Consider the following 7,868-nt stretch of genomic DNA (forward strand, 5'->3'; position numbering starts at 1 on the left):
TTTTCAAAGTATCTGTTTCGATAGAACTTTCACTCTTCTATTCTTGAGCTATGGGTGTGTGAGTGACCTCCATTAATTTTTGAGATCCCTTTAGACCCTCTATTGTCCTGATGTAAAGTGCTTAGCTTATTTTTAATGTAAATATTTTCAGCAATTACACTTTCCTTTTTACCAATTTATAGGAACTTTGTTTTCTGGACAAGCTTCACATCAATTAGATCTTTTTTTTACTTCTTATTTCTCACTGTACATCACACTGAAAGCAGCCAGAAATATTCACACCACAGCTTGAGCACTGGGCATCTTGAACCTTTATTTCATCAGGTTAACTACATCATGTTGGCTGAATCTCATTCTTCTGCAAAGTTTCAGGACATAGGCAAAAGGTACAAAAATTTTATGGCTGATCATAACACACATGATCTGATAATGGAGTCCATATTCTCAGGTGAAAATCTATGATCCTGCCTTTGCTAAGTTCATTCATTTCAGCATTCTGATCTTTATAACTCTAACAAGTATTACAAATCAAGCACTGATCACCATATTCAAAAACTTTACTGGTAAAAATCTCCAAAATTATCCAAACCCCCACCACAAACCTGTTCCAATAATTTCTGAACCATATGGTCAAGTAGAGTCAGAGAAACCATCATCTGCTCAGGCACCAAAATCTATTAGTTAGAAGTTTCTACAGGACAAGAAGCAAGAAAAAATATATGTAAAATTAATAGTGCAAGTGGATTTGTTAGGTAGACTTTTAGTATCAGAAGCAGTTGAGTTAGCAATAGTTATCTGCAAACTGAAGAGCCAGAGAACTCAGCAGATTTTCAACCCCAAAATGATGGAATCCACAGAACAAGAGTTGTAAAAGATGCAGCCCCAGTATAAGGATGAAATCCTGGAGGCTTACTTAAGAGTTACTGGTGTGTGTCTGTATTGGAAGGCTGAAAATTTGGACAGCAATTGAAGAATATTGTCCATAGGAAACAATAGCAAGAATGCACCACTCATTAAGATTGGAGTTCTTCAAAATAGGCACAATTCCTTCTCCTTTCCTTCTTTATTCCATCCAGTCTACAAGCTTACTGGTTGTTATCACCTATAAACAGGGTATGTCTTCCCCTCTCAGTTTGTTAGCATACATATCAATCATCCGCAGATACTCACAGAACTGTACTTTACACATCTGCTATTTATTTTAACTCATTGACAAACCCTTAGACAAACTTATCGAAAAAAAAGGAAAGAAAATGTGCACATCCATGTAATAAGGAATTAAAAGCATGAAATAACAATGGGTCCTACAGAATTCCAGAGGATAATCATACCTATTTGAGAAACTTTACACCAATAAGATGGAAAACATAAAAGAAATGTACAGATTCCTAGATTCTTATGAATTAGTAAAGTTGTACAAAAATGACCTAAAAATTCTAAACAACACAATATCAATCAATGAAATTGAAAACCAATTAAAAATTTAAAAAATTAGTTGCCTGGGCCTTGAGGGCTTACTGCTGAATTCTACAAGACATTTAGATAGGCACTACTGCCACTACTGTTTAAACTCTTCAATGAAATTGAAAGTGAAGCAATACTCCCAAATATATTACTGAAAACAAGCATCACCTTGAAACTCAAAGCAGTGAAAGAGCCATCTGAAAAAGAGAATTGTAAGCCAATCTCCTTAATGAACATAGATGAAAAGCTCCTTAATAAGATACTGACAAATGGAATGCAGGAGATCATCAAGAAGGTCATACACCCTGACCAAGTGTGATCCATCACAGAAATGAAGTGATGGTTCAACTTATAAAGATTAATAAATATAAAACACTATATTAACAGATCCAAAAACAAAGCCATATATTCATCTCAATAGATGCAGCAAAATGTATGACAAAATCCAACACTAGTTCATGATAAAAAGCTTACAAAAAACTGGAATAAGCCGTCTTTATTTCAAACTGATAAAAGTCATCTATGAAAAAACCACAGCCAATATCATACCATATTGTCAAAAACTGAAATCCTTCATACTAAAATCAGGAACAAGACAAGGATGTCCACTATCATCACTCCTGTTTGAAATAGTTCTGGAAACTTTAGCCACATCAATTAAGCAGGAAAAAGAAATAAAAGGAATTAAGACAGTAAATGAAGGAGTCAAACTGTCATCCGCAGATAATAGGATACTCCATATAGAAGACCCCAAGAACTCCACCAAAAGTCTTAGGCTGAATAACCAAATTCATAAAAGTAGCTGGATACAAGATTAACAATCAGAAATCAATAGCCTTGCTCTACACAAAAAACAGACTCAGTGAGAGAGAAATGGGCAATCAGTTCCTTTCAGAATAGCATCCAAAATACTGAAATATCTAGTTATCGACCTAACAAAGAAATCAAAGACCTCTACTTTGAAAACTACAGCATTCTGAAAAATAGAGATTGATGAGGATAACATAAAATGGAAAGCTATCCCTTGCTCCTGTGTTGGAAGAATCAACATAGAGAAAATGTCCCTACTTCCAAAACTGTTATACAGATTCAATACAATCCCAATTGAATTCCCAGCAGCATACTTCACAGACCTTCAGAAAACAATCAAAAGTTCATTTGGAACAAGAAGAGGCCTAGAATAACAAAAGCAATTTTAGGCAATAACGAGAAGTTAGGGGGTATCACAATCCCATTTTAAAACTATACTACAAAGCTACTGTGATAAAAACAACATGGCACTGGGAAAGAAACAGACCTGAGGACAAATATAACAGATTATAAGATGCAGAAAGAATGCTAGACACTCTCAGGCACCTCATGTTTGATAAAGTAGCCAAACAACCTCATTGGTGGAAAGTGGAAAGATAGCCTCTTTAATAAATGGTGCTGGAAAAACTGGGTTTCAATTTGCCAAAGATAAAAATAGGCCTATATTTCACACTATGCACTAAGCTAAAATCAAAATGGATTAAATATCTAAATATTGAAGCAGAAATATTAAACTTCCTGGAAGAGAGATTGGGTAGAACTCTTGAAGACATTCGTGTAGGAAAATATTTTATGAACAAAATCTCATTTGTCTTTGAGCTAGTACAAACAGCGAACAAATGGGATGACTTATTAAAATCTTCTGCACAGCAAGTGAAACAACCTACAGTGTGAAGAAACAACACACAATATGGGGAAAACTTTTCATCAGTTGTTCCTCAAACAAAGATCTTCTATCCAGAATACATAAAGAACTTTTAAAAATCAGACCTACCCAATTTAAAGACCCAATCTAAAAGTGGGCATCTGAAATGAACAGACATTTCTCAGACAAAGAAGTAGAAGTATCACATAAACATGAAAAAATGTTCAACATCACTGATCAGTACAGAAATGCAAATGAAAAGAATGCAGAGATTGTACCTCATCACAGAAAGAATGGCTGCTATCATGATATCAACCTGTAACAAATGCTGAAAGGGCTATGGGGAAAGAGGAACAATACTCCACTGCAGGTGCAACCACTGTAGAAGGCAGTATGGAGATACCCTACAGCAGAAGGATTGGAAGTCCCATTTGGCCCAGCTATTCCCCTGCTGGGTATCTTCCCTAAAGAATTAAAAGAATCATAACATAATGATATATGTGCACCCATGTTCATAGCAGAACAATTTGTAATAGCTAAAATGTGGAAGGAGCCCAACTGCCCATCAGAGGGATGGAGACAGAAAATTTGTTTTTTAAATAAAATGAAATACTACTCAGACATAAAAAATGATAAATAGCATTGGAAACTGGATAAAGAAGATGTGGTTTTTCTATAAAATGGAATATTACTCAGCCATAAAGTATGAGAAAATAGATTCATTCGTAGGAAAATGGATACATATTAAAGATATAAGTGAAATAAATAAGGCACACATGTGTAAATACCAAATAGTTTCTCTGGTGTGAATAATCTGCAATAATACATAAGATACTAATAAGATTACTGACATTTAGAAATGGGAAGAAAGGAGCTAAAGGTGTAGGGAAGGTGGGATGGGTAGGGGAAGGGTAATAAGGGAAAAGAAAAAAATGTGAGATAATGAAATGATGGAAATAAAATGTTTGTAGATGGGGAAGGGAGGAGGGGTTGAAGGGAGGGCAGGGACAAGGGGAAAAAATGAGAACCAAGACTTGTCATGTAGAGGATCAAGATCCCAACAATGAATGTAACTGTACTGTATCCCTAAAATGTACCAATAAACTCAATTAAAGCTGAAAAAAATGATAAATTGGAGACATTTATATCTAAATGTTTGCACATTGAGGTGATACTCTTAAGTGATATAAATAGGACACTCATGTGTAAATACCAAATAGTTTCACTAGTTTGACAAACAGAAAGTGTAAATAAGGACTAAAAGGTATAATAGATAATGTGATATAGGAAGAAAAGGGACAAATAGAATGGGGAAATGGAAGGGGTAGGGCAAAGGAATGAGGTGAATGGTATTAATATGAGAAAATGAAAAATAATGGAAACATAGTGTTTGTAGATAGGGAGGGAGGGAGGTGTTAAAGGGAGGGAAGGTGAATGGGGAAACAATAAGAACTAAAATTAATTATGTCAAGGTACAAATTTCCAACAATGAATGCCATTATATTGTGTATATTAAATCTATCAATAAAATTAATTTAAAATATAACAAGCAAGCCAGACATCGTGGTGCATGCCTGTAATCCCATTACTCAGAAGGCTGAGGCAGGAGGATTGCTTTGAGCTCAAGACCAGCCTGTGCTACACAGTGAGTTCCAGGTCAGTCTTAACTACATAGTGAGACCCTATCTAAAAAATAAAAAATAAAATAAAATAAAATATATCAAGGATGATGAAATATCAATCAAACTCCTGAAAGATGATCCACAGAATAACAATGTAAGATTTACTGGAGTCAATGGGAAAGCAGAGGGCAACACAAGTGATATAAAAAAAGTTCACAGAGTAATGGCAAAAAACTTCCCAAGTATGGAAAAATAATTTGAGTTACACAAATATGAGCTATATATTAGGCCAGGGATTTAGCTCAGTGGTACTCTGCTTACCTTGATATCAAAAACTGAAAAAAAAGCATATAGTATTCTGATTATCCAAGGCACAAAATAATTAATATTCCATATGCTGTGATCAAAAACAGAATATTAAAAGCTGTTAGAGAAAAGAAACAAATCAAGTATAAAGGAAATCCTATTAAAATCACAGCAGACTTCTCAACACAAACATTTATGTCAAAGAAAGCTTGGAGTAAAGTATTTCAAGTCCTAAAAGAAAATAATATCCAAACCACATTGATGTACCCTGCAAAATTAACTTTCAAAATCAATAAGAAATAAGATACTTCCATGAGAAAGAATTGAAGATGTTCATGACAACAAAATCAGCACTCGACATTGCTCTGAAAGATATACTCAAATGAAAAAAGGAAGAATACAGTTCCAAGAACAACAATAAAAATAACCCACCAGGCAAGACAAACAACTAAACAGAAAGGCAAGCAGGAAATGAACAATAAGAAAATAACATGACAAGAATAAATCAAGATTTATCTGTTACAGCCATCAATGTAAAAGGTCTCAATTCACCAATCAAAAGACAAAGACTGGCAGAATGGTTGAAAAAACAAGAAGAAAAAATTTGCTGTATACAGGAAACACATTGAACTTGCAAAGAAATTCATAGACTGAAAATCAAATAATGGAAAACTATACTTCATGTGAAAATACCCCAGAAAAAAGCAAGGGTATCTATTCTATTTGTAGACAATGTGAATTTCAGGTCAACATTGATCAAGAGAGACAAAGAATGTCACTACATACTTGTAAACAAAAAACTCCAAGAAGAAAAGATGGCAATCATAAATAAATATGCACCAAATACCAGTGTACCCCGTTATTTAAATCAAGTATTATCGGACATGAAAAGTTAAATTAGCACTAGTACAATTGTGATGGGTTACCTCAATACCTCACTGTCACAAATAGATAAACCAGACAAAAATTCAACAAAGAAATACCAAAACTGAACCAACCCTCTTAATAAATGGACTTATTAGATTTGTAGAGTTTTCCACCCCATAACATTAGAATATAAATTTTTTTCAGCTCACATACTCAAAAATAGACCACATACTAGCCTATTGAACATACTTACATAAGTGCAAATGAATTTAAATTATCCATGTATATAATCAGGCCATAATGCAAAGAAATATAAAATCAATGACAAAAGAAACCACAAAAACTATGTAAGCAAGCACTAATTAAATAACAGCCTCCTGAACAATCAAGAGGGCACAGGTGATATTAAAGAAGAAATTAAATAGTCTTTATAGTTAAATTATAATACCAAAATGACATACCAGAACTCATGAGATGCAGTAAACGTAGTCCTAATACAGAACTTTCACCTAAGGAAAACAAAGAAAAGTCAAATAAACAAACCAATGTTCAACCTCAAACTTTTATAATAAGAACAAGTCAAGCCTAAAGCTCATAAAAGGGAGGAAATTATGAAGATCAGAGCAGAAAACAAAACAAAGAGTCAATGAATAATAGTTTGTTCTTTGAAAGATTATATAAAATTGATAAACCCCTATGCAGCCTTATCAAGACAAGAAAATAAAAGAATCAAATCCATGCAATTTGGAATGAAAATGGTGAAATCACAATCAAACCTGCAGAAATCCAAAAGATCATTAATACCTACTTCAAGAATCATTATTCTAATAAGATGGAAAACACAGAAGAAATGGACAGATTCCTATATTTATATAAAGTACAAAAACTGATCAAATGATATATTCTAAATAATTAAATATCAGTTGATGAAAGTAAAGATGTAATTTAAAATCCATCAACATAATAAAAAAATGTGAGAGAATGAAAAGATGAAAATAAAGTGTTTGTAGATGGGGAGGGGAGGAGGGGGTGAAGGGAGGGCAGAGGTAAGGGGAAAAAATGAGAATCAAGACTTTCCATGTAGAGGTACATGATCCCACCAATGAATGTAACTGTACTGTATCCCTAAAATGTACCAATAAACTCAATAAAATTAAAAAAAAAAAAGTTGAGGTTCTGATGGATTCACTGCTGCGCTGAATTCTACAAGAAATTTAGAGAACTAAAGCCACTACTCCTAAAACTCTTTAATGAATTGGAAAAGGAATCAATAATCCAAAAGCCATTCCTGGAAGCAAGTATTAACTTGATACTAAAACCAGAGAAGGTTCCAAATAAAAAAGAGAACTATGGGCCAACCTTCCTAATAAACATAGATGCAAAATTCTTCAATAAGATACTGGCAAATAGAATACAGTAAATCATCATACAAATTATATGGCATGACCAAGTGGGATTCATCCCAGTGATGGTCAACACAAGCAAATCTATAAATATAATATATCATATCAACAGAGCCAAGGGGAAAAAATCACATGATAATCTCAATATATGCAGAAAATCCCTTTGACAATTCCCCAAACCCATTCATGATGAAAACTACACAAAATGAGGATAGATGATCTTTATCTCAACCTGATAAAAGCCATCTATGAAAAACCAACACCCAACATCAGGCTATATGGTGAAAAACTGAAAGCTTTCATTCTAAAATCAGCAACAAGACAAGGATGTCTGTTATAACAGTTCCTGTTTAATATAGTTTTGGAAATATTAGTCATAGCAGTTAGACAAGAGAAAGTAATACAAGGAATAAAGATAGGAAGGGAAGACATTAAATTATCATTATTTTCAGATGACATGATATTCTAAAATGAAAATGCTCAAAATTCCACCAATAGTCTTCCAGAGTTAAAAACAACATTCAGTAACAT

This window comes from Fukomys damarensis, unplaced genomic scaffold (assembly GCF_012274545.1).
Source record: "Fukomys damarensis isolate Sample0158 unplaced genomic scaffold, DMR_v1.0_HiC HiC_scaffold_39, whole genome shotgun sequence".
NCBI lineage: Eukaryota > Metazoa > Chordata > Mammalia > Rodentia > Bathyergidae > Fukomys > Fukomys damarensis.